Genomic DNA, 10927 nt, shown 5'->3' with positions numbered 1-10927 from the left:
CTGTGTTGCTCCAGAATGATCAGCAGAGAAACTGCTGTGTTCCAGCACTGTTCACTCTTTATGGGTTTCCACTTCCTTTGCATTAAGTTTTTCCCTTGGAGCTTAAAGTGTAGAGGTTGGTCTTAGTTACTTGCAGCCTATTTCTACATTGATTTCAAGAAATAGGGAAAAATGCTAAATAATCACCAGAATTAAAAGTCCTTTGTGACTTTTTTCTTCATGTAAGAAAATTTATGCAATATGCATGGCTTAATTTTTAAGTGTATTAAGCACAAAATAGATGGGTCATTTTTTAGGACCCCCAGAATGCCAGAAGCACATTTGTGTCCCTCACACAGTCTCCCTGGCTAAGCATAGGAGGTGTTGCAGTGGTGGGGCTCATGATCCTTGGAATGCTCAGGTGCTAGGATGCTTTGCTATGACCCTCAGTCTCCTGGGCAGGCAGAGGACAAGATGATGTGAAAAGCAGCAGTGCACTACTGGCAGCCAGGGTACCTGCAAAAGAGAAGACCCTTTAAAAGTAGTATCTTCCCAAGGACTTTTTTTATTCTTGCTTGTTGCAAAAGAATTCCTGTCTGCTTGGAAAACCAACTTCTGGTGTATATGGCTGGAAATGTTTGCCCTGGGATGAGATCTTCAGAGCCTGAAACATGGAGCCTTGCTTAGCACGTTATTTTTTTTTTTTCATCACATGAAGAAAAGAAGTACCTGTGATTGCTGGTGACTGCTGAGGGTTCCTGTTACTTTCAGTCTACAAGTCATACTATGAGAGAACCTGATGACTTCTCCCATTCCTTAAGTATAATATTGTCAAAGGTCAAAAGGATAACAGTTTTAACTTGGACTTCACCAAAGGGAAATATTACAAGATCTTATATGAAGAGCAAAGGCTTCCAATCATTAAAGGGAAGAAAGAAGAGAAGAATTTAAAAATAGTGTCTACAAGGGTAGGGGAGGAAAAAAAAAATCAACTCTTGATGTTCATTAGAAATTATAAGTAACTCTAATGAGAAAATAGGAAGTTCATCACCTAGGTCCATCGAGTAGACAGTTTGGTCATGCCTATTTCCTCTCCTCTCCACTCATCCACAGATGGAGTGGTCCATCTGTGAATAGTTTACTTGCTGGTGATTGAACTTAAATAGGAGAAGTGAGTGATCTTGCAGAAGTGAACATGCTCAGCTCCTCCCCTAGGGCATGCTGAATTGTGGTATATTTAGTTTTGGTGTAAGAGAGCCAAAGAATTAACATCAACAAATCCACACTGTACCCCACTTCAGCATTAAGACCTGCGATGGTGGGGACAGATGTTCTTGTCCTTTGCTTTGCTGTTATAAGAAGTTTTAAAGGTTAGTCTGGGAGATTGTTGGGGGATGGAGCACAGAGGCATCTGAACCCACAGTGAGCAGAGGCAACCGTACAGTAGGGCTGCAGATGACAGCCTACCTCTTCCTGGAGGCATTGGATAGACTAGGACAAGGGTGCCCCTCCAGGACTTGTCCACTGGAAGGGACTTCCAGCCGCAATTGCTACAAGCAATTTTGGCAGTCTCTTGCTGTAGGAGGTCTGGGTGAGATTTGCTTCAACAGCTGATGTATATAACCCTTAGCAGAGACACAGGCCCAAGTGACTTCTGTTTCTGTCTTCGCCAAAGTTCCTGCTTGCTTAACCCAGCAAGTGACTTTTCCTCCATGCCTTCCTTGATTAGGCTTTACTGCTGAGACATTTTGCCAGCCACCTGCCAAACTTCAACTTCTTTCTCTAATCTTTCAAATTCCTCTGTAATCAGCCTTTGAGATCTGCCTGAAAAAAACTCATAAGCAACTTTGGATTTCTTGTAGCACAAAAAGGAGACTCCAACTCTCAACACAATTCCCTTGGCTCAGATGAACTGTTGTTTGATGTTGGCTGAAGAGGTTGCTTAGCATTTTCTTCCCAAACAAGTTGCTTTTCTCTCCCTCTCTGTTTATTTTTCATAACAAAAAATGGGCATGTGTCACTGACGAGACTGAGGGTAAAAGTAGTGCTGGGACTGAATTGTACAATGAGTGTGTGAAGCATACACTGGTACCTGAAGTTGCAGGCCGCCTTGGGTATCTGTTCCAGGAAAGAGGGATTTAAGTTTCCCCACTTCTGAACTTTGCCCTTATGTAAGCACTGGTCTCCCACAAGAAAGGAAATTCATGAAATGAGAAAACCTCAGATGTGATGGCTGTGAAGAGCCGGAAGCACTGTTACTAGAAATTTGATGAGTGATAACAGTGCAAGAGTAGAGTGCCTGGGGAGGCGTGTTACGTGTTATGCTGAGTTCTCTGCATATGTTCTCTGAGTGGAACTAGGGCACTAATGCTGCTCTCATCTCTGTAGTGTCTGCATGCTTCAATTTGCTCTTTCTGTGGGCCTGGGAGAGCTCCTCTGTGAAGAGGAGAGTTGTGCTATGTTTATTAGCATTGCCTGAATGTGAAAGAGGTGTGTAAAATTTCTCAGGGGCTGCTTGCTGGGTCTGGGAGCTGGTGCAAACTCAGTACTACTACTCCAATGAATCATGCTGTGCACTGGAGTTGCTTCCATGCTGGGAATAATTTATACAGATCAGGTAGAAAGTTGTGTTTTGTGTTAGCTACTGACTTGTGAAGTGCATTTTGCCAGGGGATTTTCTTTTTTTTTTCCCCCAAGCTGAAAATAGTTGTGGTTATATTAGGGCTGTGTAAACTTTCTCAGATTTCTCTGATCCGTAAAAATTAATTCTGTTGGCTTGTGTGTTCACAGTTGTTAGGCAGGCCCTCTTTGGCATGGATTTAGTGGTTTGCTTGAATAAACCAGCAAGGCAGGAAACAGGCATTCAAAGCAGTGGTTTACTGACAGTGAATGCTGTGGAGGGGGAAGAAGAGAGAAGTAAAGATGCAAGCTTTCCAGAAGTGGCTTTCCTGCATAGACCCATCATCCCTGGAGAACAGGACCAAATGGGTTTGTAGTTTCAGGCTGACTGTCTTGCAGTATGGACTTTACTAACAGGCAGTTTTTAAAACTCTAGCATGGAGCATTGCACAGTCTCTCAATACAACTCATTTGGAATAGATTTTATGTTTGTTTGGTTGGTTCCTTTCTTAGTAACACTGCCATTCACCCAGACTTGCTCCATAAAAATCAGGGACATGGCACAGGCCCATCGAAAGCAAAAACTTCAAATATGTTGTTTGGGACACAGAGACTTAAAATCCAAACCAGACATGATCTCCTATACAAAATTTCTGCAGACCTTAAATGATTCAGTTTAGATTGATAGTATCTGTTTGTGTCATACGTGAGGCTTAGCTCAACTAAATAGAACAAGCCCAACAATTTTAGACAAACACAGTGCTAAATGAACATCTTGTCCATTCCATTTTTTTCTTTTATTGTTTGTTATTCCAGACACAAGCACTGGAGTGAAGGTTACAAAATCACTCAGGACATGCCAAACAATTATAGTCTAATCATAGTAGAATAGCTGGGCAGTGGTGTTCATCAGTTAAACAAATGAATCAACATTTTCATTTACACATTCAAGTAAAAATTTGTTATAGACACTGAGATCTTGTCTGAAGGGCAGAAAAAACAGGAACAGGTGTCTTTCCCTTCTTTTTTTTTTTTTTTTTTTTTTTTTTTGTGCACAAGTGAGCAAAACAAGACTAAGTTCCTCAGAAAAAAATTAAAGATTATAGAACACACAAATCATTTTAGTACACTGTCTTCTTTTTCATCTTCTTCATTACATGCATAGTTATCATGCTTGTCTTTACTCATAACTAATGGGCATCTACATTTGTTTTTCTCAAATAGGTTTCCTTTCAATATAACCTGCTGCACTGTGTAGATAAAGAGAGCAACCCTTTTTCCCTCAGATTCTCTCCTGCACCTTTTCTAGTTTGAGGCAAAAATTTACATAACTCTTTGATTCTGGAAAGAAGTAGTTTTTGCAAAATTACTAACAATCCCTGGTAGAATATAGTTCAAGTAATATTTGGATTGAGTCTTCAGCAAGGATGTAGTGTGGTTACTTTAATGACATCTTCAAAATATAAATTATGCAAGAGTCCTGCTTACTCTGAAGACTGTCTCCTTTTAGGATATACTGTGCCTTTGGCATTCATTAATATGCACTTGCACTTGCAGATGAAATGTTTAAATGTTTGATTGTAGACCTCTGTATATTTAGAGTAGGTTTTGTGGGTGCATATTTAGCATGTGACTGAATTGTTGATATTTACATTTAAAAAAATGTATTTGGATAGTGCTTTACTCATCAGTTAAAATACTAACTTTGTATTGAGAACATTTTCAAATACCTTTTCTTGTGCTGTGTCTTAAGTGACTTTCTTTCTCCCTCATCACAGTGACATTTGATAGACATCACACTGTAGACAGTGTACTTGGGGAGAGGTTTTGGGGGATTGCTGAGTTAATAAACAGTGTCCAGGGAGGACAAATTCCCCTGGGCAGAACCTTGTGGAAGAGGCCATTTTGAGTGACTCCACAGCTCAGGAATCCAGTGGGGAGGAAAAGCCTCAGAGATCCCACAGAAGGGTACTCCCACAGAAGCACCCAGCTCAGAGTGCTCTGAGGAGGAAAGACCCGCCCTATGCAGGGAAGGCGACCAAAGATCAAGGCAGAGCTTGGACCTGGTGGTCCATGAGCAGCTTCATGATAGGGAGAAGCCCTACAAGTGCTTGGAGTGTGGGAAGAGCTCCAGCCAGAGCAACAACCTGATCCGCCACCAAGGCATCCACACTGGAGAGAGGCCCTGAGAGTGTGGGGAGTGTGTGAAGGGCTGCAGAGGCAGCTCCCAGCTGATTGTCCACCAATGATCCACACTGGGGAGAGGCCCTACGAGTGTCCTGAGTGTGGAAAGAGGTTTCGGAGCAGCTCCAGTCTCCTCATGCACCACTGGTTTCACACAGAGGAGAGGCCCTTCTGCTGCCCCGACTGTGGGAAGAGTTTCAAGCAAAACTCCAAACTTGTCACCCACCAGTGCATCCAAACCTGAGCAAAACTCCCCCTAGGCCACAGACCCCTCGAAACCCATGGGACTGCAGGGCTGTGCCAGGCCAAAGGGGAATCTGGGCCCCAAAGGGCTTTTCTATTGCTGTTGGTGGTTGGAACAAATAAAGGGCTGAAGTCAACCCAAAAGCTGGATGTAGGGGGGGCTGTGCTGGGACCCTCCCTGAGGGAAGAGCTGGGTCCTGGCAGGTTAATTAATGCTGACAAGCAGGGCTGGCATGGAAGGGGCTGTCCCACTGTTTATTGGCCATGGGGATGGCGAAGGCACCAGGATGGCACCAGACACATGGCCCAGCACCACTGGGGTCCCCTGAGTGACACAGTGTCCTGTCGATGACACTGAGTCCCATTGGTGACAGGAGGTTTGGTTGGTGACACTGGGTCCCATCAATGACACAAGACATACTTGGTAACACTGGGTCCCATGAGTGACACAAGATTTGGTTGGGGTGACACTGAGTCCCATTGGTGACATGAGGTTTGACAGGTGACACGAAGTGCCATCAGCGACACTGGGTCCTGTCAGTGACACTGGATCCCTTCTGGGGATACCTGGGTCTGGTTGGTGACACTGGGTCTGGTCAGTGCCACCATCTCCTCACATCCCTTCCCATGAGGAGCAGACCTGGTCCCCACCAGTGCCACTGGTGCCACCGTGTCCCTGCCGTGCCTGTGCTGATGTGTCCCCACTATATCCCCTTTGCCGGGGCAAAGGTCTGGATGCTGGTGATGGCGTGTGGATGTCAGGGGTTCCTGGGGGGATCACCACACCTCAGTCTGTACCCCAGGACTCCCCCAGGACACCCTGGTGAACCCCCAGTCCCCCTCCCCACCATTCCCTCATGGGTGTTGACAGCCTCAAGATTCACAAAATGCTGGATCATGTGGAACTTGTTGCAGATCCTGTTGTCCCCTAGCATGTTCTGTGTGTCCTTTGCCATGTACAGTACCTTCCTGCATGAGTTCTGCTTCAGCATTGACACTATCTTGGGGGCAGCCCTGTGGGGACATGGACAGGGACACACTGACCCCCTCCAGGACCCTCCAGGTAACCCTGGGGACAGTGCCACCCACCTGCCCTTGTTCTTGAGGCAGCCGAGGCGCGGACAGGCATGGAGCCCCAGCGTGATCTCCATCACTATGTCTGCCAGCTTCTTCTGCACCAGCTGATTCCAGGCTAGCAGGCCCCCAAACTGCTTCCTGCAGACCAGGGGAGGGGGGCATTGAGGTTTTGGGGGTTGAGGGGCGGTGGGACTGCTCAAAGCACATCCAGACCCCCGTTACCTGTTGAGCACATATTGCCGCACCATCTCCAGAGTCCAGGGAGTGACACCCTTAAACAGGAGGGACACCATGCTCAGGTGCTGTCTTTCTGTGTGGGTGGGTGCTGTGGACTCTTTACCTTAGCAGTGGCAGGATCAGGGTCCAGGTGGCACAGCCAGCAGTGTGTCTGGGAGCATGCACTGCTCCCTCCCGTGCTGGTGCTGTGCCAGCCAACTGCCCTGCTCGGTGAGGAGCCTGGCATCCTGCCCTGCAGAGCTGTGGGACAAAGTCCCTGAGACTGGAAAGCAAGACCTACTGCTGTGACACAATTTGAAGATTGTTGTTTTCTGTGATCATTTCTTTCCTAGGGGCATTTCTAGGGGGCTGTCTCAATTTTAATTGATTTCCTTAAGTATCCTAAAGTTTTATAAACTATGATTAGCAAATCCTCTTGTCCTGGCAGGCAATGATATTGCAGCAGAAGAAACTGTGACGATGAAGGAAGTGTTTGCCCAGAGTTACAATGCCAGCGTCAGACCTGTGTGTATTTGGACTCTGCAAACCACCTCCTCCCACTGAGGATGGCCAAGCAGAGATGGCATCTGTGCCTTAGGAACAGCATTATTTTCCCAGCAGCAGCCTGGGATCTGGGCTAAGTACATCCCAAGTGATACACGTTGCTTCAGGCCCAATTTTCCAGGGAATGAATTTCCTTCTTAATGTGACCACTTCTATTCTGCTTGACATGTCTTTTAAATCAAAAGAAGGAAGAAGAAGAGAAGAAATTCCTCTTGTGGCACAAAGACTTGAGTTTCAGAACTTGTCAGAAAATATCTTGTGCCCCAAACTCTAAAGATACATAATTTTTCAGCTGTTTCAAGATAATTAGAGCAAATGTTTTCTGGGAATTAATGTCTACTTAGATGTGGCATTTCAAATGAAACCTAGAATTTTTTCATTTGTCCTCTTTGACAATTGTCCTCTTTGACAATTTTAGCTTTTGTCTTCCCATCTGGAAAATGCAATTTCTCAGTGGTGTTAACTGCAGTTGCACGGAAGTCACTGGGCTGGTGTCGAATTGCATTTACTGAAGATATATGGATTAACATTCAAGGAGTAACTGAAAGTGTGGCTTGTTTTATTTTGTTGTGGTCTATATTGGTAAGATTTGTTTGGATAGCTGTATTTACAGGCTTGTCTTATTTCAGTATATCTTTAAAGATGCATTCCTTTTATAGCTTAAATGGGGAAACACCTACAGGGTGGAAGCACTTTTCTGGCATATCTAGCTGTACAATAAACCAGATGTTTTCCTGTTACATGGTTATCATCACAAGTCGCTCCCCTTGCTAACACAATGGCACTGGCAAAAGTTTTGGTGTGCAGCCTTTTTTGCACCCAGCATTTTTTACACTTGCCTGCTCTCTGTGTGAAGCACCAGATCAGCTCATATCGCATTGAAGACTGTCAGACTCCAGTTCTGGCAGCTGTCAGATGCCTACTGGTTTTACTGGATCCAGCTGTCAGATAAAGGCAATTAATTATTCTTAAGTGGTTAAATGACAACTGTAGTCCCTTGTCCCACCTGCTGTATGAAGCTTTATGTTGAGGAAAAAATTATTTAATTAATTTGTTCTGTACAGCATAGATAAATCTGGGGTGTAAGTACTGCTGTGCTGTGTGATTCCCACAGTACAGATAATACAATTTTCTTAGGGAATCCTTACTGGTGAGGTCATGCCATGGAAGAAAGCAAATGTTAAATGGGGATGCCTCACCTCTGTTCCTGGGAAGACCATGGAAGAAATCCTCTGTAGGCTGTGCTAAGGCACATGGAGGACAGGGAGGTGATTCAAGGCTCCCAGCATGGCTTCACCAAGGGCAAGTCCTGCCTGACCAACTCAGTGGCCTTCTGTGATGGAGTGGCTCCATCCGTGGACAAGGAAAGGGCCACAGATGTCATTTATCTGGACTTCTGTAAAGACTTTGACACATTCCCCCTTAATATCCTTCTCTCTAAACTGGAGAAGTGGAGAGAGATGGATTTGATGGGGGGACTGTTCAGTGGATGAGAAATTAATTGGACAGTCACATCCAGAGGGTAGTGGTCAGAGTCCCAGTGGAGATTAATGACAAGTGGTGTCTTAAGGAGTCTGTATGGGGACCAGTGTTATTTTATCTCTCCATCAGTGACATGGACAGAGGGATTGAATGCACCCTCAGCAAATTTTTAGATTACACCAAGCTGAAGGATGACACACCTGAAAGATGGGATGCCATCCAGAGGGACCTGGATAAGGTTGAGAAGTGGGTCCATGAGAATCTCATAAGGCTTAACAGGACCGAGTACAAAGTATTGCAACTGGGCTGTGGAGACCCCTGGTCGGGCTGGGGGTAAGCAGATGGAGAGCAGCCCTTGGGAGAAGGACTTAGGGGTGCTGGTGGGTGAGAGGCTGGACATGACCCAGCCATGGGCACTCCCAGCCCAGAAAGCCAAACGTGTCCTGGGCTGCATCCAAAGCAGCGTGGGCAGCAGGGGAGGGAGGGGATTCCACACCTCTGCTCCCCTGTGCCCCTACCTAGAATGCTGTGTGCAGCTCTGGGGCCCCCAACATTAGAAGGATGTGGACGTGTTGCAGCAGGTTCAGAGGAAGGGCCACAGAAATGATCAGAGGTCTGAAGCACCTTCACTATGAGGAAAGGCTGAGAGAGTTGGCATTGTTCAGCCTGGAGGAGAGAAGGCTCTGGGGAGACCTTGTTGTGGACTTTCAGTATTTTAAGGGGTACTTATGGGGTGAAGCTTTTCAACAGGACTTGTAGCAGTAGGCCAAGGGGTAATGGTTTTAAACTAAAAGAGGGTAGATTTGTATAAGTTATAGGGAAGAAATTTTAACTGTGAGAGTGGTAAAACACTGGAACAGGTGGCCTAAAGTGGTGGCAGATGCCACATGCCTGGGAACATTTCAGGTCAGATTGCTTGGGGCTTTGAGCAAGTTGAAGGCGTCCCTTCTCATTTCAAGGGGGTGGATGACCTTAAGAAATCCCTTCCAACTGAAAATATTATATGATGCTATGATTCTGTGTTTTGTTATTTTTCAATATAAAATATATTTCAATATAAACTATTTTTCAATTTAAACTATACCTGAAACCTGCTTTGAATATGAAAACTTCAATTTTCTCAGAAAATATCTGGGATACTGGATTTCCCAGCCCACTGCTACATCAGAGATAGCAAACCTAAGATAATTCACACACATTTTACAGGCACTTTCCTGAAAGGTAAAAAATGGTGGAGAGAGGTTTTCTTTTGTGTATTGCATCTAGCTGAACACTTACAGATTGATTAAAATCTTCCCCTTGGAGATGACACTGCATATGAGATTCTCTGTCTGCTTCTGCTTTGAAGGTAACTGTTCACACCTGCTTTATTTAAAAATGAGAATGTGCTCAGGGCAACATTAGAATGTAAAGGTTTTTTCTAACTCCTGAAATGTAATCCATTTGCTTTTAGCCATCAGTTGAATCCTGCTGCTCACTGGGTAGAGGTGATGAACTTAAATGTAGGAAATGAATGTCCTGGTCTCAGGACATTTGTAATCCTAGCATTTAAAAAAAAAAATACCTATTCCAAGTAGTTTCCTGCTGCCTCCTTTGTTTTCTGAACCCTGACATGGAGTTCACTATAAGATATATTCTCTAATAAGAGATTGATTAAAAGTCTCTCTCTCTCTGCAAGAACAAAGACAAATAGGTTATTTTCCTGTGGACCATTTCTGTCCTGACTGTCAGTATTTGATAGCTTTCATTCCTGGGAGCTATGCTGCTTGGGAGGAGGGTAGCTGCAAGCTGGTTTTGACTCTGGGGGATTTTCTCCCTTCCCTGCAGAAAGAGTGAAGGGGGTCTGTGGCCCTTGCTGGAGCTTCTCCTGTGCAGGAAATTATTTCTCTCCCTCTTGTATGCAGCCCTCTGATGTGGGTAGGGGGCTCTTGTTTTCCTAGTCCTGTTTTATTGCTGAGACATCTTGATAAGGGGGAAGGAGAAGGGAAACTTCAGAAAAAACAACACCGCAACAACAACAATAGTAATTATAAAAATATTCACAAGCCTTCTAATTTTTCTCTTTTAATATAACAAAAAAATCTTATGGTAGTTGTTTGTTTCCTGCTTTTTCAAGAAATAACTTGCTTGTATGCTTGTGACTCTTTATACTCGTGTCTTTATAATCTTGTACATGCCACTGTATGGTTTCTAGTGTTCTTTATGGTATGCAGTCTACTATTTATCATTATCACATTTCCAGTCTTTATTCTCTTCTTTTTACACTGATTCATCAAGATACCTGTTCTTCCTGTATGTTTTATTTCAAGTCTCTTCCAGAAATACCTGCATACTCTTCAATACATAGGCTAAATTATGTCCTGATGATCCTGAAGTTAAAACTGATTTGTTTCTACTTCCCACTTGAGCAGAACAGCAGGTGACCTATGGTCATATTGTTCTCCAGTTCTGTATTAGGGAAAAGTATAGTTATTAGCTTTTGGAGCAGGCAGTTCAAAATCAAATGTGTATAATTAAGGTCAGCACTGAGTCAGCCTCGAAGGCTGTGATTCAGCTGTGATGC

The sequence above is a fragment of the Vidua macroura genome, chromosome Z (genome assembly GCF_024509145.1).
Source record: "Vidua macroura isolate BioBank_ID:100142 chromosome Z, ASM2450914v1, whole genome shotgun sequence".
Classification (NCBI taxonomy): Eukaryota; Metazoa; Chordata; class Aves; order Passeriformes; family Viduidae; genus Vidua; species Vidua macroura.
This window is presented reverse-complemented; position numbering follows the sequence as displayed.